The sequence below is a fragment of the Ochlerotatus camptorhynchus genome, unplaced genomic scaffold, assembly GCF_037179485.1.
Source record: "Ochlerotatus camptorhynchus isolate MF236.1 unplaced genomic scaffold, CSIRO-AGI_Acam_v1.1 ptg000022l, whole genome shotgun sequence".
In the NCBI taxonomy this organism is placed as follows: domain Eukaryota; kingdom Metazoa; phylum Arthropoda; class Insecta; order Diptera; family Culicidae; genus Ochlerotatus; species Ochlerotatus camptorhynchus.
In genome coordinates this window covers 541693-565370 of record NW_027040514.1, presented here as the reverse complement: position 1 = coordinate 565370, position 23678 = coordinate 541693, and the positions used below count along the sequence as shown (strand labels likewise).

Sequence of the window (23678 nt, the reverse complement as noted above, 5' to 3'; positions counted from 1 at the left end):
TTCGTTTGTCTTTTGTACATATCTCTTTATTAGTTTTGTTTGTCTTGTCCCCCGTCTCGATGAGTCTCATCGTCGCCCACTGGTCGCCCACTGGTCACCATAGCCGGTCGAACTTCAGAAGAATCTAGAACCACACTACCGTTCATACTGGCGACATCGCTGTGATGAGACAACGAAACCACTTCGTTTGTGCAACAGGGAGAAAACATCAGCACAAACCATTTCAAATCAAATTATCGCGCCCGGGACACAAAACTATTCAAATGCGAGCACTGAAAAACTCGACGCCAGCACAAAGCAGCCTCAGCTCAAAAAATAAATAAAAATAAAATATTAGCACGTAGCGGAGCAAAAACACATAACTGTTCTCGAACGATTCTCAAAGCGAACAAACGAAATATTATTTTCAGTGTAGAGAAAAAGTTCGATTCAGAAATGGGGCAAAAGTTCATAAACAGTTCATAAGTAAGTTTTACCATTAAAAACCGTTAAATGCCTCATCATATTTGTGTTCAGAAATTATTAGAACTTGGTGAACTACGAAATCCACTCGAAAATAGTGGTTTTTCACAATGAGTGTATTATGGTCACAATTTTGTCGAGGCTTTTGTCATACTCAGCTTTATTTATGATTGTTTAGAGCAAATAAATGCATTTTAGAAATTTGTGAATGATTACATGTGTTTGGGACACGACTCAAGCTTTTGCCCCACTATAGACAAATCCAGCTTCCCGGTGACATCGAGGGTGACATATCAAAATTCTGATGCTCGTAAAATCATCTTCGAGAAAAATGCAATGAATAAAATTACCCCTTCACTTTTGAATGTTCCATGTTGCCCCCGAAGTTGGTACAAATGTTAAAATTTATCAACCTGAAACAAACTTTTGCCTATAGTTCTTCGAACACATGGCCAATTTATGTGATTTTTAAGGAGAAAGTCTAGCGCTAAAGATTTGAAGGTGCTGAAATATTGAATTTTAGTTTTGCACGTGCTTTAAAAATCTCAAAACGAACTTTTGTCCCACTCAAACTTTTACCCCCTAGTTCATTGCGTCTAGCGAATTATTATGCTAAGTTTCATGCAAATCTAAAATTTGTTTATTTTTTGGTTATTTGGCCTAGAACTGGTCTTAAGTGAAAGACATGATTATGTGTACAGTTATGAGCAAAAATTGATGAGCAAGGCTGGGCTACAAGGTACAAAACTTCCCAAGCCACGTGAACGTCAAAATTCTGTGAGAAATTCGCGTTCTCCTGACCTTCTCACTAAGTGTTGTGTACTAAATTTTTGGAAAAATATTTTCTGTTGTTCAAAATATCGATGTTGCTTCGCCAACCTTAATCGATTTCAAATCAGGTCCTGGTAATTCTCCCAAAATTTGAGCTCATTTGGATGTTTTATATTACACTCAAAATAATCGACACGATAAAGCTACGAACTTAGAAAAATTCATGTATATTTAGGTGCTCTGAGACTGACATATACGAGCGTCAATTTTGACATAAAATGGAGTCATAATAGACGCGAAATTCAGCTAAATCAACCGTACTTTTCATCGAGTACCGAATTGTTCAGTCTCGGAGCACTTAATTTTACAAAACATGTTTGTTTACGTCTCATCCTTTATGTCAAAAATGGATTGCGTCACGTGTAATATAAGGTATTTTAAGTGTGTACGTGAAAAATCAATTTTTGATTTTTGTCAATTTACAAGTGTCCAAGGTCTTAAAACTTTTTGTTATTTTAGGTTTTATCACTTATTTTGGTATTTTACTCAAATACTGTATTTTTCCCTATATTTGAAAACTATCTAACATAATTTATCGGTACATATGGACACGGATGGAGGAATAATAATGTGCATCAGCTTGCAGAACAGTCGCTGAGTGAGTAAAACCGAACTGTTTTTTTTATTAGTTAAGAAAATTCTTCGACAATCACGAAAATCGCTGGACGTATAAGCAGCGAAGAGTCTCTCTTTTATCCAAGAAAAAAGAAGCAGTGATACAGAATAATGAAAAGTGAAGCGCGTGCGGCAAATAATAGGGACCTAAAATGAGGAACTAGAAATTGTTTCTTGGGCGTGGTTTTGGCTAGGCAACCGAACATAGATTCGGAATAGTCTCATCAAATTCTAACAGTTACTCAATATTATCCAAAGCCGTCACAAAAATTTCTTCTCCCATTCTTTGCGAGTATGTGACATTTTCTCTCTTCTTCTAAATTGTCTTAATGCACTTCACCCAGGTTTTTTTTTATACATTCACGGGTACCTCCGTTTTGCCCGCGAATCGGTTCCATAGGATTCCCTCGTTGACACTTCATTTTTCGGAATGGGTTTTCCTCGACTAGAACACATTTTTAAAGATTTTTTTCCTGAATCACGAACACTAAAATATACTTTTGCAATCATCAACTGCGTTTGAAACTTCATAAAATCATACAATTTCACTCGAAAAATATATAGCTGCAAAAATAAAACACGTCAATTTTTCATCGCGGCCTGCCACGATCTGGTATTAATGGTGCTGAATGTAAACATTAACATAGCATAAATTTAAATGCGAATAAACTGCCAGTTCTACTATGTTCGGTCAAAAGTTCCTGGTTTTTCAAAAACTGTCTCGTGGACAGCCTTATTAAATTTTCCTAAGGACACCACAAACATGTTATGATATCTCTAATAAAAAATAACCATAGAAGAGAGCTTAACGGGGTATCATCCAAACCATTTGTGGGATAGTGTACCCATCCGAGATACAGTTCGTTTATGGGTTTATTAGGGATGATCAATGGGCTCTGGGTACTCAATAAGGCTGTCCACGAGACAGTTGCGATCAGCTGACTTTTTTGTTTACCAATACATTTTGACAGATCACAGTAGAACTGGCAGTTTATTCTCATATGAATTTCTGCTTTGTTTATGTTTGCATTCCGGATCATTATTATTTAGCTTTATTTAGGAGGCTTTCAGCCTTAGGCTGGTTCGCCTCCAAAGTGCATTCCGGATCATCCAAAATCCGAAATCTACAACATGTTATGCCGAAACTCCGGTCTGTCACAGTTCATGCTACATTTAATCTGAAAAAAAAGTATTAACATTAAGTTTAATAGGTATTTATCAAATTAATCATCCAAAGTACCTAATATTTATGCTGTGTTCCGCAGAAACAACACAAATAGTAATTATTTTTTTCTGTATTGGGTTATCAAGCTGGAGCTGCGTGACAGCTTAGTTTTCAAGACTTGACCCATTTGAATAAATTTTGGTTCTATCTTTGACAATACAGCAGAAGGACTAGCCTATGTTGGCAGCTTGAACACTGGATTCCGTGTGTATTGTTTCAAGATAGTTATGGAAAAAATGCTGTGACGTGTGCGCATAGTAAACCGATTGAATAGGTAAATCCGTTTCGAACGAAATATCTAAATTGTGTATGTTACGAAAACCGCGAATTCCGAGAGCCGTGCGAGACAACCGAAGCGAGAAAAAAGGCTTATTATCATTTAAAGAGTGCCACCAAAATAAATGTGATAGCCTATGTTGGCAAGTTGGCTCCCTAGATATTCTACTTATTTACTACTGAGCTTTGTATCAAATTAGTTAATTTAAAGAACGCATCAATCATTTCAAGATTTCGCGACCGTACCGAACAAGTTCTATACTACTTAAGCTCAAAAACGTTTGACAAGCTCTACCGAATTACGTATCAGTTCCACGTAAGCTCCGCAGACGTAGGCGCGTTGATTCCGACAGCCGCCAAAGGTTTACCTGCACCAAAACCGCTTAAGGAACGACCTCAAATCAGTAAAACTGCTTAGAACTAAACATCTAAAATACGTAAGATATGAAAATCTCGCAAATTACGAACGCCGCGCGAGACAACCGTAGAGAAAAAAACAGCTTATTATCACTTAAAGAATGCTTTTTTCCTTTCCCTTATCACTTAAAGAATGCTGCGTCCTAAATGCACAGTCCTTTTCAGAGTCCCATTTCTTTCATGTTCTCACCGCAAAATGGAACCTCGCTTCTCACGTAACATTTTACCGACACTCACACTCACCGAAAAAAAAGCATGGCCATGACTCATTCTGGTAGCCCATCTTCACCCACTTCAATGTCCGCAGTGCTTTCGAAAGCTTGCCACCCATTGCGTGTCCCGTGCCGGGGGGTGGTTGGGTGGAAAAGCTTCCTCCTTGACAGTTTTTCCCTCTGATGAGTGTTGTGTAGGATACGTATAGTGAAGTGAAAGTGCAGCGCTCTCGCAGTTCAGTCAGTTAGTCAGTGGTGTTCATCCGACGACGTCAGTTCGATTCAGCCGAGTCTCCTCTGGTCGCTATTGTGCCGTGGTCGCAACTGACGACGTCCCGCTTGCCATTGTGTGTTGACTCTTACTGAGATTGATTGGTGGTGGACTTTTTTTTGGATCGAGTGGACTTTGCGATTCGGTGAAGGTGAAGATTGCATTATTTTTCGATTGGAAAGTGTTGAAATTAGCAAGATTTCCGAATTGACGTCTTTGCCACTGTCACGAGAAGGTTGCAGGATTGGTTGAGAGAGAGAGAGAGAGAGAGAGAGGGAGAGAGTGAGCTGTGGAACTCAGCTGCAGGTGGGTTTGTGTGCGTAAGTGAGTGAGGCACACGTGTATGAGAGTGTGTGCATGAGAGCGAGAGAGAGAAAGAGAGCAGGATGAGAAGCTGAGTGCTCTCGCGGTGAGAACTCAAGGAGAAAGGACGAATTTTTCAGCAGGAGCAATGGTGTCGCCGCGTTGCGGATTGCAGTTCAAACGAGCCACGAACGAGAACGGGCCGGGCTAAAAACGTTCTTACGCCATACAAGAAATCTATTTTTTGTGGTGAACAAGGAGACAGTCAGTGGAGAAAAAAAACAAGAGGAAGCGAAGAGGAAGAAGCCTAGAGTTGAACTGTTCCAAAAATCCGTTTTTCTGACAAGGAAAAAAGGAGCTGAGTTATTTTCCAACTTTTTTCCGGGAGGACAGAAAATCTTGGTTCCGATTTTCCACGGTGAAAAAAGTGTGTGTGTGCGCGAATCGTGTATTAAGAAGTAAAAGAAGAAAACGTGTGTGTGTCTGAAGAACAGGAACGAACCCTGATCAATCGTCGAGAAAATTGACTCGGATATCCAGCTAGTATTCCATATAGAATAAAAAAAAAGCCGTGCGTGTCGTGAGAAGAAAAGCTGCTTTTCGATTTTTCCTTAATTTTCCACACGAAAAAAAAAATAAAATAAATTTAAAGAATTGCCAGGGGTGGCGATTTTCCTGTGCCTTTCCACCAGCTTGCCACAGCCTAAAAGGATATTTTATTGCTGCTGCTGCTGTTGCTGCTGCTCTTTGCTTCTTTTGCCAGTTGTTTCAGGGGTTGAAATATTCGACCCCCAGACGAAGAATTTTTGGATTTCCTGTGCTGCCTGTGCTTTTTTTTCTGTTCTCGAGAAAAAACCCATCGTTATGGGATCTGTTTGAGTTGATTTTCGCTTTGGTTGCCTGCTTTGTGAACACGACGAACGAGGATGACAACGGACGAGAGGGAAAGGGCCTCTGCTTTTATATAATTTCACAAAGGAACGCGCGCAGAGGAGAAGAACGGCGGAAACGACAGCCAGGGGGCACCCAGGATACCCCTGGAAGTATGCTTTTGTTTCAGCTACTGCTGCTGCTGCTGCTACTGCTGCTTGACAGGAAAATTGCGTGAAAATCGTGAAGAAAAAATCGAAGTTATGCCATGCCAGTGGAAAGCTGTTTTCTGTTCCGTTTTTCTTCTTCTTTTTCATGAGTTGCCAAACTTTTTTTTTTCTTTCCTTTAATCTAGTTTTTGCCGACTTATTTTTTGCGTTTTCTTCCAGTTTGTAGATATGCAATGCTTGTTTATGATAAAGAAAATAGCATATTTCGCAATGTGTATAGAAATTTTCTAAAAGCATAAGAAGAGTGTCATAGCGGAGAAAAATAAGGAGAAATCACACAAGAGTCTACTGTTGGAAAATCGATTTCGGAAACACACACCAGTGTTCGTCGAGAAAAAGTGCGTCGCTTTCGGTTGGAAGACGAAGTAGAAGAAGGAGAAGCAGATAAGGAAGAAGCAAACGAAGAGAAGGAAAATTGGTCCAATTTTTTCCGAGTGTGTTCGTTCTTTTTCCGGAAAGTGATAAATTTGCAAAAGAGCGAAAAGTTGAAAAGTTCTGGATACACTGCGTGTGTGTTGACCCGCCCCTATTAGAAAACCTTCATCCGATAGAGAGAAGAAAAATAAAACAAGAACAGACTTCGAGTCCAGTTTTTCCTTCATTTGTCAACGGAGTATTCATCAGGAGTCCAACAACGGTAATGTGGCCTTTAAAGTTATTGCTACCTTTTACTCATACAGCTTTTATAATCGAAAAAAAAATGAGCTAAAAAAAGTCATGAGCTTTCAAGCTTTCTGCTTGCAATTTTTCTTTTCAAGACCCGTCTTTCGCTTGGGAAGCTTCCGCTTAGTTTGCTTAATTCGCCAGGAACTGATCGGACCCTCGTTGTAGGTTTTCCTGACCAAATCCTTATAAAATGGACATCCTTTTTTGTTCTCGAAAATTATCGATTTTTCCAACCGTGCACACGAGCAACCATTCTGCGAAACCCGTGAGAGACCCGTGCGAGCGTAAGCTCCCGCTGCTCAGCTTTCAGCTCATTGATCCCTCTCTCTCATTCCTCCCATTTCTCTCTCACACAATACGAGAGAGAGCGAACCCATTCTCGTTTTGCTCGCTACTGCTTGGCTGCCGTCGTCGTCGAGGTCCCGTACGGCAAAATTTGACATAAGCTTTTGTCATCATCACTAACCTACCCCCCTCCCCCCTCCCAACACAATAAATTTGATTAATGACATCCCGATTAACGGGATGCCGAAAATAACGGATTATCGCCGATGCTTTGCGGCCCCGGATCTTGATTATCGGAATCTAATTGACTAGTCGCCACTTGCCACTTCCTTTCGGTGGAAAAAAGTTTGCCATGATATCACCTCTCCCTGAAGAACTGAATATAACCTGCCTAGTACTGCCAGTCACGACTTTTCACACACAGTTTAGTACACCACTGCTGGCAGAGAGCGGGGAGGTCCGTGAGTCGTCCGAGCGAGTGAGTCAGTGCTGGTGTGTGTGTGTGTATGTGTATGTGTGAACGAGAGGCAGATACACATAAGGATATTGATTTTCTTTGGCGCCCCGAATGCTGACACTACTTGATCTCTGCATTAAACCCCGCCGCTGTTCCCTTTGCCTCCCGCGGTGCGCCATACCGACTTTTGTGCCTTGCTTGCGTCCTTTCGTCGTCGTCGTTGTCTGAAGTGAACATTCGTGGGCCTGTGTAGTAGGTTCCTTACATCTGGAGCCATTTCCTAGTCCGAGTGTGGTACCTATCGGTCTGCAGTGGACTTGGTATATGACGTTGGCGACAACTGAATAATGTGGCACTTGACTGGAAATTACTTCAGCGAATGTTCATTACATCAGCTTCTTGTTCGGAGATGATGTATATAAATTCACTGTTTGTTATTCATACATTAACTTTATTAGATGTAACTTACAGTATGAAAAGAAAAATGTTTATCCACCACTACTGCCAGTTTGTAATTTTTCTGTTACTTACTTAGTTGTTAATTCGAATTTTTAAATTTTCAGTACTAATCATTTTCCAATCAATCAAATCCCTTGGGAAATTATATCATGAAGGAAATGAGCTAAGAGGAAGAGGTGACAATTGGCTTCTTCCTCTTTTATTTATATCTCTATCTCTATCTTTATCTATCTCTATCTCTATCTTACGCACATGAAATCGTCCAATCAGGAGCTGGTTCACGTTTGACAGAAAAGTGGTTCATTTTCGCCCCCGTATTGTCACCTCTTCTCTTAGGAAATGAGCATATGCAAAAAAGTATATCCACCCAAATTGACCTATTTATATTTTGGCGTGTATTGAGTATTACCAACAATCAATACGAAGCTATCGATTTTAAATTGGCTCACTACTTGACTAGCCTATTGGTCCCAAGCAAATCGATTAACGTACCCCATTCTAGTCAAAATTCTAGTACTACACTATGTTTGTTTTGATTCGCTATGAAAGTTTGACAGATAAAATGAGGGGTTACTGGATTTTCCTATGTTTCGAGGGGTAAATCGATTAGCTTGGGACCGAAGATAGTACCAGAGCTGAGCCAAAAAGTTGAGCACGTTTCTTCGGGACCTACTAGTCTTAGAGTTACCTCTATGGTATTACCTCTCAGTTTAACCAACCAGTGGAAACTGACTATTTTAAATTGACTCACTACTTGACTAGCCTATTGGTCCCAAGCAAATCGATTAACGTACCCCATTCTAGTCGAAATTTTAGTACTACACTATATTTGTTTTGATTCGCTATGAAAGTTTGATAGATAAAATGAGGGGCTAGTGGATTTTCCTATGCTTCGAGGGGTGAATTGATTAGCTTGGGACCGAAGATACTACCAAAGCTGAGCCAAAAAGTTGAGCACGTTTCTTCGGGACCGACTAGTCTTAGAGTTACCTCTATGGTTTAAAACGGTAAGAAAAAAGTACCAAACGGCCAGTTCACTAGTTTGTCTCCTTTTCTCCTTCTAATGTTGTCAAAAACGGAGGAGCAAAACCACCCAACAGGGGTAGTAAAGTGTGGGAACCCAACGTTGCGTATAATCATGTTTACCTTCTTTTGGGTACGACTAACTTACTTTTGGGTAGAAAGCTAGTGGAAAATTACATACGAATTGCACACATGTAAATGAAAATTACTTTCACCGTCTTTACCTACTTTTGGGTTCCTGCACTATAGCCAACCGGTGGAAACTAACGATTTTAAATTGGTTCACTACTTGACTAGCCTGTTGGTCCCAAGCAAATCGATTAAGTACCCCATTGTAGTCGAAATTCTAGTACTACACTATGTTTGTTTTGATTCACTATGAAAGGTTGACAGATAAAATGAGGGGTTCGTGGATTTTCCTTTGTTTCGGGGGTGCCTCGATTAGCTTGGAACCGAAGATAGTACCTGAGAACCAAAAAGCTGAGCACGTTTCTTCGGGACCTACTAGTCTTAGAGTTACCTCTATGCTATAGTGCCGAGATGAGTGAAAAGAACTTACTTTTGGGGAGTTTTTTCTTACCGTGTATGGTGTTCGGGTCAATATGACACGAATCGCACTTTCAAAGCGTCATAACTTTTTACGGTTACCATTTATCGCTCCCAAGTTTTGTGACTTTAAATCTTCTTCTTCTTTATTCCTTCCTTTATTTAACGTCGGTCTCTGTTCCGCAATATAGTGCCAATCACCGACGGATATCGATTGCCATCCATTGACGGCAATCGAATGTGCAGAAGGGCAGCTTCCACACCTGCGTAGGATATCGCACCCATTCAACAGATTTTTATGCCTCAGAAAAATCCCACCGACCTAGGCTGGGATTGAACGCAGACCCATTGGGGTGAGAAAGCAGTCACGCTTACCACTACACCACCGGTGCTGGCTACTTTTAATCTAGTATGGAAAACTCAATTTTTCCGTTTTGAGCGACATTTTTGGACGTTTCTGAAAGGCTCCACAAAAAAAAAATTACATTTAAGGCCGTTCCTAATGGACTGTTTCAATTAATCATTTTGTTCGACCATTTTCCACAGAGATGGCGCTGTTTCGCTGGTAGGAAGTGATGGAATTCCCATATAGAAATTGAGAGAAGTGTGAATAATTCGCTTTCGGTGCATATTCAGGTGAAAAACAGTGAACGACAACCTAAAGAAATTAATCAGGGACTTTGTCGTTCAGTTTTTCCCCGTAAATTATTGTTGAACAAGCTAGAATTAATTAAAAATGATTTTTCCCCATACAGTTTTACCTGGTTTACTACCAGTTCCCAGAGAGCCAAAAAATTCAAATTTGAGGGAGAAAATTTGCTCTCACGATCATGTATCACTCAATCAATACATGCCATGTATTTTGTTGACACTCGATTTGTGATTTCCCTTTCACAGATTACAAAATAGAGTACCTGACACTACAAAACTTACTTACTTTAACATTTGAAATCCCTCCTTTTTTACATATTCTGCGCCAAAGATACTTTATGCCCCGCCCCATACATAAAACTCGGCGGGAAATTCTGTGAGGGGTGAGCTATTTTGTGTGCAGAATGTTTAAAAAAGGAGGGACTTCGAATGTTAATTTAAATGCATAAATAGAGGTACCAGACATGTTTTGCACTGCAATGTCCTCTGTGAACAATTAACGGAAAACATATTGTGCGTAGTTTCCGATAGATGTCACCTCAAACAACAGCAGTGACATCTGATGGAACATGAATGCAACTAGAACAGAAATGCACATCTCGCAAAGCTGAGTTGCAGTTTCATTGTTCGAGCACTATTTTGCACGAATGGATCTCTGTTTCAAATTCCTTTGGATGTATTTGTGGGGCTTCTAATCTGACAGATGGCAGACGGCCAGGGGAAAACGAAAACCCTCTAGTTAAAGTATGGACGACTGTCTCCACAAAACTGAAAAAAGCTGGTCCAATCGAGCAAAGCGGTGCATTTTGACGGTTCTATTGGAACAACTTTTATCAGACGTCCATACTTTTACTGTAGGGCTTTAAGGAAAACGAGATGACGAAACGAAATCTCATTCTGTTATAAAGACTGGAACGCGCAAAAATTAGTTGACAAAAAAATCGTTTCTTTCAGTCAAAATTCATATCACAAAAATCTTCTTATTTTCTTTTGGTAGTTCAATTCATATATTTAAAGGAAAAAATGTTCGTTTCAAGGGGTAGGTCACTCCGCACACCAATCTTTCGTCATCTTTTTTTTTTTTTTCAGTGTACCGCATGTGTGCCGATGTTGCCGGTCATAAAGCAAGCTGCGATTGTTTGTAAAATACCCATCCCGGCAACCCGGTATTTTTGACACCTTGAATGTTTTGGTTCGAAATCGCAAGCATAAATCGGATTGAGGATGACGCGGGTGTGCGAAATTTTGGTGTTTTGTGTTCATAGGATAATAAAAGTCCCGTGTTATGGGGTATTATAATGCCCTCAAAGGTAGACCAGAAGCCTAGCCTTTTGTGATGTGAAAAACAATCGTCTATCAGCGGCCGAAACCGGTGGGGAACATTGTTGGAGACCGACTATAGAGGATGATGAATATGACTTTGGTAGTTTGTTTAGTGTGAGTTGCAGCATTATTTGAATTAAGGGTACTACTGGGGTCTGATTAAGTTCTCTTGAGCTCACTCTAGAACCTAAATTTCGTATTCAGATCTATAAGTGAACTGCTGGTCTGAGTTCCTTTTGTAAATTCAACTAAAGCATGTTCCTGAACATACAGTCAAACAGCACGTAATGTTGTGAACAACTTCAATGACAGTTGTCCAGCAGTGCTCCCATTTTATTTGCAACATTTCAATGCCTACGAGATTGTGCCGAAGGTCTGCCGATGGATGTGCCCAAGCAGTGCCGAATCTGATTTGGGCATAACGTGCTGAGTGACTTACCCCTTGATTCGTTTATTCTTTTGGTTTGCCAAATTCGAACTGCCGTGCCTTCCGCTTAACCCCTTCCATTAAATTTTGCACAGTGGTCTCATCGACCTTATTCGCCGCCGAATGCCAGTTAGATTTAAACTGCTGCTCGTTTTCCATGGATTTATTAGTTTTTTTGAGATTCCGTTTGACCAAGGCCCAATACCGTTCGATAGGGCATAGTTCTGGGCTGTTGGGAGGGTTGTGGTCTTAGGGTACCACAACCACGTTGTTCGCATCGTACCACTCGATTGCCTTTTTCCCATAGTGGCAGCTCGCCAAGTCCGGTCAGAATAGCACTGGTCTATTCTGTTGCTTTAGGAATGGTAGCAGCCGCTTTTCCAGGCACTCCTGGACGTATATCTCTTGATTGATGGTCCTTTAAAACGTTTGTCACGGTCGATTTGGCCACATCCAGCAATTTTGCCAACTTGGCGTGTTAGAACGTCGGATTCTCTTGCTAACACGCTGCTCCTCTTGCTTGGACGTCATTTTGAAAACTGGAGAGCATACGGTGAAAACTCATCGTAGCAACCATTGTATATACACTCAACTTCCAAATGCAGCATTTCAGGTTTTTTATGCATTTTTAACAGAAATACACCAATTTGAAGTTGACCAATATTTGCGCGTTCCAGACTTAAGTTCGACAGTGAGCATGCATAAGGGCCTATACGCGATGATCGATTCTCTTCGTCGATTTTCTCTTTTGTTAATAACTCGCTAGATTTAACGTGTCTCGGTGCGTTTGCTGTTACTTTTGATAGCCAATACAACCTGTTACAACTCTGCATTGAACAAATTCTAGGAAATTGTTTCGCTTAGTTGCAGCAATGCAAAGAGAAAATCGATGAAGAGAATCGATCATCGCGTATTCGCCCTTATGCATGCTCACTGTCGAGTTGTTCAGAAAACTTCATACAAATTTAGCATATTCAATAGGAATTTGGAAATTTTACAGAAATTTTCGATACTTCTGAGAAGTTTGAGGATATTTACAGAAGTTCGAAGAACTTCATTTAAATAACGAAGAGCTTCACACAAAAATTTGGAGAACTTCATAGAGGACAGTAAACTGTATGGAAATTGTAATTCTAGTTTCAGGGAGTATCATTGAAGTTTAGGTAATTTCAAGGAAGTGAGGTGTAGTTCATAAAAGATCGGGGAACATCTAGTAGTTCTAAGAATTTCATAGAATATTATAGAACTTCATGGAAATCCATGGTTTTTCACAGAATTTCATGAAAGCGCTTGCGTTTTTTACATCAAGAAGAAATTCTCTAATATGATGAGCCTGGTATCAGGAATTATTCCAATGATCTGCAGGTTTTCTAAGATCTCCATAAAGTCCTTATGATATTTTTTCAAGACTTCGGGTTGATCAGGTATCATTATGAAAATTTACAACTATCCAACAATCTAAATCACATCTCTCAGATACCCTCTCATATGATGGCAGCTCAGAAACTATTCCATGTGTTTTAACATGTCTATAAAGTCCTCTGGATACTTTTTCAAGACTTCAGGTTGATCAGGTACTATTCTGATGAAGATCTCAAACTATCCAACAACATCACATCTCCCAGATATTCTCTCCCTGGTATATGATACCAGGTGACTATTCCAAAGGCCTTCAGGTGATCAGAGATCTCCAAAATTTATGTAATGTTCTGATGTCTTCAGGATGATTTAGTATAATTCTAAAGATCTTCAACTGCCCAACAATGACGCCTCAAGAGCACGACTGTTGGATACCCTAGTGGCCCGAGGTAGACAACCCTTCCGTGAAGTAAGAGATGTATTTGGAACCCGTGATCTTCCCTACATGCAGGCGATCTACGAATTCCTTTGTTTGTCTGATGTTAGAGTCTGATGTGACCATCAATTCCTTTACAAACAACTTCTAGCCATTGTGTCCCAGTCTTAATATCCTTCTGTTTCTGTGCTACTTACCCCTGCTCTGCCAGAATTTTGTAAACCGTCCGAGAGTAGTATCTGAAGGGGGCTTCAGAAACCAGTTTCATACCTAGCTTCTTCCAATCGAAATTGTTACCCATTAACCTCGAGCCCGCAACGTACCCAATACTAACCTAGAATTACTGCTGTTTACAATGTAAATTGAAACATTACTGATTTTTGGCTCCGCAAAGTGTCACACATGACTGAGCCTAGTAAATAAACGAACTAGTTAAAAAAAACTGCCCAACAATTTAAATCACTTCTCTCAGCTATTCACCCACGATACCAGGTTATTCAGAAATTGTTTCAAAGACCACCAGGTGATCAGCGATCTTCCTAAATAATCATACTTTCTTCACATTTTCGTCAGCAGAATCGTCCGGGACTTCTTCTCGTGGTTACTTGACACTGGATTACGAACCACCTAAGCAAACAACACCGTTTAAAACTGTGCGTTGCACTGATCGGTGTTGCTCGTTCATTTTAGACAGTTTCAAATTTTAGAATTGTCGAGTAGTTTGAAACTCAGCATTGCGAACGGCCTAAGGCCATATTGACCCGGATTTCACCCAACGATTTCGGAGGCATTTTCTTACCATGTTTCAAATTCTCTGCACCCAAATCTAGGATTGGCCGGAATTGACCACTCAGAATCGGTGTCGGAGTGATCAAGGTTTGGGCCATTTTTGTACCGGTGTGTTTTTCACAATAGGTGTCGTGAAATGTATCTGCATTGCATTGCGGTGACCACGGAACACGATCCAGTGGCCGCGGAATCGGTTCCGGAGGGTGGTCTTGGAACAGGTTCCGGGAGCCCTGTGAAGGTGGCCTATTTCTTACTTTCATATAACCAAGTCGTGTGGCTCATCAAAAGTTGCAAAATTTCATGAAGAATGCAACAAAGACCTTGTCAACATGTCTGGGACAAAATTGACCATCCGGTGGTCTCGAAACATGGCCTGGAGGCACAGTAATTGTGGCCATTTTATCACTTCCATAGAACCAACTCAAAATTTGAAGATTTTCATGAATAACTCATCAGAGGCCATGTCATAATGTCCATATTGGCCATCTGTTTAACAGGTTCCGGGATTCCCGAGAAGGGAACCAGTTATTAATGTTCATAGAACCAAGCCATCACCACACATCAAAATTAGCAACATTGGGTTCTGACAACACCGGAAATGTGGTCTTCATTTCGTTGTGTACTGGAGAACAATATTCAACGCCACGTGTCGAAAGCACTGATGCTGCTGCTGATTATAACAACTGACCGGACACCCCCACATACGCTGATCGAATAAGCACCGTTCGGCGAGACCGGAATTGATTCGATTTTGAAATCTGTGTTAGGGAAAGCGCTTTTTGCAGGCAATCGGTGATAATTTTGATCACCATTGCAACACTTGTGTAATTTTCATAAGTGACGTCATTTCCAATCAATTGGCTTGTTTAGAATTGAAATCCATCCGGTATTGATAGAGTTATAAGTGGTCAAAACCTGACCACTTTTCGTAACGCGGTCGATTTTGGTTTTTTGATATTGCACCCCCAATATGTTGCCGAAAGACTAGGGGTGTCCCACTCTAAACTTTGTATTTCTCCCATTCTACAAAGAAAGTCCTTACTGATATCTAAGATACCTGGAAATACTTAAAAATACTTAAGAAATATTTAGCGTTAGTTTATTACCACCTAGGCTACCACAGTTGCCATACAAATTTAATTTGTTTGTTTATCTAATATCGTATATCATTTTTCAGCTAATATTTTTAATTTCTTTGCAAGAAATTCAATCATTATAATGCCTTGAAGTGACGGAATGTTATCCCGATTATGGCTTCAATTTCGAGAACAAATTGAATGATGCCACGCATTATGCTAGCACTCAAACATTTCACATTATGGTCTAGCGCTGTCTAGCTGATAGTTGTGGGAATCTTCTACCCGTTCCTCGTTGATTTGAATTCCATCATTGTGTAATATGTGGAAATTAGGCTTTTGACAGTGTGACACTAACTGAAGTAGTTTGGGCTGATCGGAGCTGAATTAGCAGTTGTGGAGGCTTTCCACACCATTTGCACCTTACTTTAGCATCCCGAGAATTACATCTCATAACTTCCAGCCGAATGTGTTTATCTAAAAGTGTAGAATAATTTATAGTATTTAGAACCTTCGACGCTCTTTTTCTAAACCATTGATTTCCAACCTGGAGTTCGCGAACCCCCACTGAACGAAAACGAACTAGGCGATGTAGACCGAGCGGTGGGGCAACGTTGAGAATCGATGTTCGAAACCATTATTAAGTCTGGACAAGATCTAAACGGCATATCCCCTTTTTTGATAATTTTGGAATAGTTTAATTACTGCTTTTATAAGCCCTAGGTTTGCAAATCGTGTACCACGTATATGAGATCAGTGAGTATGCTTCACGGTCTGAAAATACTGCTGTAAATATTCAGAAACGGTTGTGGTATGTTAATCTTTTTATTGGGAGCATTGAATAAATTTTATTTCACAATATTAAAATGTGTATTCCCCCTTGACAAACTTGGCAGACTTCTTCTTTCATCGTGTCGCACGAGTCATCTGGTTACCTCTATAGAACATAAAGTTAACGAAGCGAGTGTTTTGCAATCCTTAATCATCCGAAACCTAAAAGCAAGAAATATATGTAGAGTTTAAAAAAATAATTAACTTCTAATAGGATACTATCTTAAATTTCTCGCCAGTACGGCGTAATCCAGCTATATATACTCCTCAAATAGTGGCACTATGGGGAGGTCCACAATCCCCCGAATAGATCCTACTACAGCAACTGTAAATTGTACGCTTCACTATCGTGGCTCACTAGCAAATGAGCAACATAGCTTCGGTTGATTTGATCTGCTTGAGCATAGTCAAGAACTTATACAATTCTGAGGCGAAATAATATGAAGGAAACTCTTGGTCTAAGACCTTGATGATTTTATTTGACAGGTTATAATAATGTCAGTTTGACGTCATTTAATGCCTTCGGAATCTAAATGTTTGGTAGCGCATGGAACAGTCAGTTAGAATAAATCAGTAATTCGAATCGGATGAATGTAAACAGTCCAATAAATATTCTGCCTGGTAAGCTAAAAAAATTTTTACTTTGTAACACTATTTCATAAATCAAATTATAATAATTACCCGTTAATTAACATGATTACACATATAATTTAAATTAAAACAGGGTAAAATTAGTATCAATTCCACTAAATTCAAGACGAAAAGTCATAAATCGTCCAAGTTAAAACAACAAACAACTATACTAGCAACCGGTCACTGCGATGAAAACTATCCAGGATTGAAAATACTTAAAAATACTTAAGAATACTTATGACAGATTTAAAAATAATTAATTGATATTAGAACTAAAGTTTAGAGTGGGATGCCCCTAGCCGAAAGACGTTTTTTTTTTATTTTTATTATTATTATAGTCACTTTAACGCTCTTTGGTCATTCGTGACTTGTCTGGGGGTGAGATTTGAACTCGTGACTTTGGCGTGAGAGGTATGGATGCTAACCACTACGCCGGGGTCACCCCCGCCGAAAGGCGTAATCCTACGTAAACAATAGAAAAATATTCTTTAAAAACACACACAATTGTAAAAATGTACCGCTAAATTTCTAAGGAATGAGCATTGAAATTGTACGAATTACGCATAAACACATACTATCCATAAAACGTTCAACAATCAACCAGAAACCAACGATATTGATCCATAGGAAATCAAGTTTGCGCACTTAAAAATATAGCAATAATGCATAAATTAGATATATATGTTTCATGTTTTGGCAAGTGTTTGGACATTATTTTTTTTTTTTAATTTTGATCCATAAACCTTGCTCCATTACGTAGCTACTCAGATTTACTGTCCTACCCGTGTTATTTTTTAGTCAAAGGAGTGGAGCGACGGGCAAGAGTCTAGAATAAATAAACTTTTAGCGTAAGGTTCTAAAAGAAGCTTCTAATGATCCTAAAAGAAGCATACAGAAAAAAGCTTAAGAACATTATTATCAAGGGGTTATCAACTCTGCACACTGTGCCGAAACACATCGTGGCACACTGATCGGCATGATCGGCATGTCATGGCACACGATGACAAGTATGACACAAAATATAATATAAAACGGCATCACTGTTGTCATTTTGCCAATCGTTGCAAAGGTTTACATCTTTGTTTACTTCAAAGTAAGGGGGAAAGGAATTATTTTTGTCAGTGACATTTTCCAGCAAAATCGTCCCCAATAATTGACAAGACTTTCTTTGTCCCTTCTATGGGATGAATCTCTACTGAAAGTTCACACGACTTTTGAGAGATGCCATAGTTTCAGGGAAGTCCAAACAAATTAGTCGGAGTCACTACGCCCCGCAAAATAGGTCAGAATACATATTCACTCGATGGCCATAGGATCCGGACCGAGAGTCAATTGTATGGGTAAGGAGCATTGCAGTGCTAATGTACGGTTTCAACAACAGCCCGGTGCCATTCTTCAGATGTATCTGCAATCACAGCTGTTTCTACGCAGAACCACCTAGTACGATCGATGGTTCACCAATCAGTCAGCTCATTCTATGGACTGAACTCGGATTCGATTGACTGTGGAGGCTGGTGGAGTCAGTGGATCCCGTATTACCGGATTACAGTCCCTCTACGCTATTTCACAACTGTTCGTATCAACGACGGCAACAGCAACATTAAGATATGTTGCTACCAGAATTGAGAAGGTAACCACACCGGAGGTAATGGAGCCAATCTGAATCGCGGTATTATTTAACGCAATCGGAACCAGCAGCAGTTTAAGGGAGATTAATATGCGATTACAGCATGACCAAGAATAAAAAAAAATATGAAGGAAAAACAAGCAGATACAAGGAGGAGATAGTCATCAAACGACTACAACCAGTATCGAGATCCTGGACCGCCATTTGGATAATGCTGGAAATTATTCCATAGAAGATGGGGATAAACGGATTAAAAGTAAGAATTTGAGAATCGGCGACCAGTACTAGTTAATTTGTTACTGGTTTCTTGGGTCTCCTGTAAATTTATTAGGGTGTGTAAAGGTTCTAAACTATGGACCAAGTAGTTTGGCCCCCCCATAAAAAATTGGAAGGCCAGTTAGACGAATTTAGTACCTAACCACGACTGCTGACACTGGGAAGCTACTGCAGTTCTATTCCTGCTATTACTATCGCCGGTGGGCATTTTAGGTTGAGTCCTTCCTGTTTTTGAGGTTGTAGCATTTCCCGAGTAGCCACAAGATTAATCTTCCACTGGCCGGTTAGGTACTTGGTTTCGGCCAGAATGACGCACGGTACAGAACTGTCTTCTCCTGGATGGACAGCTGATGCCATCAGTCACGCTTCCCCTTCTCGCGGAGGGGCTAAACTTCGAGTGCCACTCCCTTGAAGCGGATGACCAGCAACGAGCTCGTTGAATATTATCTTAGAATTAAGTTTCACAACTTTTTTTCCGTCCTTGACTTTAAAATGTAAACACACAATCTCAAAAGTCAAAAGTGCAGGGTTGCCAAGCTCATGGGTTACTGAGACTGATACCAACCGGGGGAAACTAACGATATTAAATTGGCTCACTACTTGACTAGCCAACTGGTCCCAAGCAAATCGTTTAACGTACCCCATTCTAGTCGAAATTCTAATACTACACTATGTTTGTTTTGATTCGCTATGAAAGTTTTACAGATAAAATGCGGGGTTCGCGGATTTTCCTATTTTCGAGGGGTGCATCGATAAGCATGGGACCGAAGAGAGTACCAGAGCTGAGCCAAAAAGTTGAGCACGTTTCTTCGGGACCTTCTAGTCTTAGAGTTACCTCTATGCTGAAACGTTGATTGCCACACTTCGGCACGTACGGGACAATGCTTGAACTAGCTTTCGGCACAGATAAAGTACTGGGCACAGATTGGGATGTGCAGAGTTGATGCAGTAGAAGCAACAATCAATACGAAACTAACGATTTTAAATTGGCTCACCACTTTAGAATCCTATTGGTCCCAAGCAAACGATTAACGTACCCTATTCTAGTTGAAATTCTATTACTACACTATGTTTGTTTTGATTCGCTATGAAAGTTTGACAGATAACATCAGGGGTGTCGATTCATGCAGAACATGCAGGGGTGAGTGAAATAGCTTGGGACTGCTTGGGACCGTTGTTCTGGTACTGAGTGAGCCAAAAATAATAATGATTTTCTTCGGGACCCAGTGGTCTTAGAGTTACCTCTATGGTAGAAGGGTAGAAGGAAGGCGTGATCAGAGATCACTTACCACTACACCAGCGGGACCTCCCTTAGCTCAGTCGGTAAAGGCACAGCTACAAAGCAAGACTATGCTGGAGGTGGCTGGGTTCGAGCAATAACCTTGAGATGCGAATAAAAAGATGAAGAAGAAGCCCTCATTGGTTAAAATTAAGTACGCATTTCGATGGGAAATCCACAAGATATTAGCAACAATCAATACGAAACTAAAGATTTTAAATTGGCTCACTACTTGACTAGCCTATTGGTCCCAAGCAAACGATTAACGTATCCCATTCTAGTCAAAATTCTAGTACTACGCAATGTTTGTTTTGATTCGCTATGAAAGTTTGACAGATAAAATGAGGGGTTATTGGTTTTTCCTATGTTTTGAGGGGTGAATCGATTAGCTTGGGACCGAAGAGAGTACCAGAGCTGAGCCAAAAAGTTGAGCACGTTATTTCAAGACCTTCTAGTCTTAGAGTTACCTCTATGATATTAGTGGGATGTCCATTAGAGTGATGCAAAATTTGAAATTTTCGCTCCACAATACTTAAACGATTCCAAATCGGATCCTGACTAACCTCTCAAAATTTGAACCCATTTGGTGAGAAACTGAGATGGCACAAACCATTTGAAGTTTGTATGGGAATTACTATGGTAAAACTAAGATTTTTGTTCATGTCTATCTAATAATTCACCATATCGGTCTGCTTCAAAAGCTTTCAACTTTACTTGTAGGAAATTTTCCCAGCTACAACTTTGATGAAGACCACTTTTTGATTAAATGCAAGGATCGAAAGTTATTAATGGTTCAATGCACTGAAGTCTTATGATCATACTCAATCAACTGCTCAGCAGGCAACATTGGTGTTTCTGGGGCGTTGAATAGGACACAAAAATTATGGCTACTATATCACACTGCAAAATACAGTGTTGCCTACAGAGCAGCTGCTTGATCATGTCATAAGTTTACCAATCTCTTAAATAATTAATAACTATTTCCTGTCTCGTTTTACATAGAAACGATTTTCAGCAAAGTTGTAGCTGAGAAAATTTTCTATAAGAATGGCTATCGAACTGTTTCGCAGCTTAGTATGGAAAAAGACTAGAAGGCAATGAACAAAAAGTTGAGATTTCCCATAGTAATTTACATGTAAACTTCAAATGGTTTGTGCGAAGTCTGTTTCTAACCAAATGAGTTGTAACTTTTGGAGGCTAATCACGACCCGATTTGAAACCATTTAAGCACTGTGGAGCGAAAAAGTCAAATTTTGCATCAGTCTAATGTCCATAGAGATCCCTGCACTGCCTGTACAGCTGAGAAATATCGATACATAACCTCAAATATTCAATCAGATCTGAACATACGTTCAAATGAGAAAAAAGCATAATGTTTGCCATAAACCATTAAAGCAATTTAAAATCTATACCGAATCCAAGGGGTATTCAACTGTGCACACCTTAATCTGTGCCGCAATATTTAGCTGTGCCGACACCTGTGTCAAGCGCGGTGCCGAAGTAGGTCAAAGTGTACCAATCAAGGTGTCAATATCCCATGAGTTTGACAACCCTGAAGGTATAATGACTTTTGTGATTGTGTCAAGGGGTTATCAACTCTGCACACTGTGCCGAAACACAGCATGGCGAAACACTGTTCGGCACGTTAGGCTTTGACGTTTTGCCAATCGTTGCTAAGGATGATTACTTGGAATTTTAGTTAGCCACCCAGTTCAGGCGGTACAGTTCAAAGTTGAACCAACTCCTCCAAGAAAATTAATTTAAGAAATCATAAATCAACCGGATAAACGAACCCTCTAATCTATCGTTTCATTTGTATTTGCACGATATTTCATGGAAAATTTTGCCAATCCTATTTGCTCAGACCGCACCTTTTGAGTCCCAGCGCACGAAAAGAGAAAACCCCACTTGACCTTGCTTGCTTCCTTCGGTTTTATCACATTGATTTATCTAGCACCATATAATGCTTCCCAAATTTTGCTGTTTCCTCACAATTCTATCGTGCACCTAATTCCTCACAGCTTTGTGGTTTGGACACCGAGCTGCAAGCTCCAAAGCAAACAACCCATCGATGATGATTGATGATGGATCAAATTTCTCCGTCACCGTTACGGGCACGGAAACTGTGGCGGTGTCCTCACATGCCACCACCGAAAATATATGGAAGTTCCCATCGCTTCGGCTTGGGTAGATTAGGCGCACACCTCAACGCATTTACTGTTATTGTTTTGGATCATACGATTTGAGCCTCACCCACGTAGAAAACACTACCGTTTCGAGCAAATAATTCTTAATTCGTGCTTCTGGGAAACGTCCTCCAAAAAAACCGAACCCGATGGCCTACGCACAGTCATGCATGTAGGTGGAGAGCATGAGCGAGAGAGACTGTGAAAAATCATCTCCGGGAAAGCGGAGCACTCGAATCAAACCTTGCGAAAACTAGGTCATGGTCCTCATCTCGGAACAAGAGCGCCCTTTATTTGCTAGCTTGACACCGTCGTCCTCATCGGTGTGGTCCTGCATCATGGCCGCATGGATTATTTATAGCGAATTCGTTTATTATTCAGTTCCAACCTGGATCGGGTATCAAGATTGGGTCTGCTTGTTTTCTGACAAACGTCAGTTGGATCGTTTGTTTTTAAAACCCAGCTCAGGTTGAGGTTCGCACTGACAAAAAGTTCGGTTTCGCACTGGGTTGGAACTGGTTCCAACCCCGATAATAAACGAATTCGCTATTAGTTTGGCTTTCCATCCCTCGATTGCGATTCATGTTGCTTCCACGATAATGTTGAAAGTTGGAGTGATGATGTGTGATTTCTTTCTATTCATTTCGGTGTTCCGACACGCGCTGTCCCAATTGTGAGCAATTATAATTGTGAATAACAATAATGCTTCTCGAGCCTTGCGGTTGTGTTTAGTTTGGGATAATTTGCGGTGTTATTTTAAACTCTCTCTCTTGCCAGGCTGCTCGCATCGGATTGTGCAACTTATTTACGAACGAACCAATGGCACTGCACGGCATACTGTGATCCGAAACGGCAATTTAATGAGAATAAAATATTTACCCTATTTCTATTCATTTTAAGGGGTTAGTGCCTTCGTAGTTTATAATTAAAACGGACCTTGTTTTCATTAAAAAAAATGATTTGGGTGGTCTCGTTTAACTTAAATCAGGATATAACTTTGTTTTGATTTATAGGTGGGTACATTCTTCAGCAAAACTGTAGAAAAACTGATTTTAAGCACCTTTGATGAAGACATCATTTTCTTTGCTCTCCATTTGAGCATGCTAGAACAACTTTTCTGCTGTAAACTAGGGTGCCTCTAAAAATTTATGTTTTTTATTCTAAAATTTTTTATTTAAAATGTTTTGAAATAATGTCAATAGTCCTCAATAGTATTAAGGGGAAATTCACCACTACAAAAAAATTGATTGAGCCTAAATTGATTTTTCAAAAAATATTGGAAAAAGATATCAACTTCTGAGTCTAACTTTATGCCATGATAACTTACAAAAAATGTTTTTGCACGCGAATTTTCGTTAAAAATTAGAAAAAAATATGTAATTTGTTTAGATTTTTGATGTCTTTATCTAATCTTTATATATAAAAATGAATTTCTATCCGTCTGTCTGACCCTTATAGACTCGGAAACTACTGAACCGGTCGGCGTGAAAATTTGTATGCAGGGGTTTTTGGGGCCGGGACAGGTTCTTATGATGGTTTGAGACCCCTCTCTTCTCTGTAATGGGAGGCTCCCATACAAATGAAACATAGAGCATGCTTTTTTGAATCGGTGCATAAACTCAAGCTAATATTGGATC

The 23678-nt window shown here is 40.0% G+C and overlaps 1 protein-coding gene across 49 annotated transcripts in view; it reads left to right on the top strand.

Annotated features, from left to right (window-relative positions):
- Positions 1 to 4319: 4319 nt before the first annotated feature.
- Positions 4320 to 23678, top strand: part of para (paralytic) — a 382611-nt gene continuing 363252 nt past the window's right edge. For 47 of the 49 annotated variants that reach the window (XM_065226876.1, XM_065226868.1, XM_065226789.1 and 44 more), the window contains exons 1-3: positions 4320 to 4460; positions 4753 to 5183; positions 5872 to 6349. The gene's annotated coding sequence lies outside the window, so the exon portion shown is untranslated. Of the gene's footprint in view, positions 4461 to 4714; positions 5184 to 5871; positions 6350 to 23678 lie in introns of those variants that run through there. The other 2 variants (XM_065226528.1, XM_065226519.1) reach the window with 2 other exon arrangements.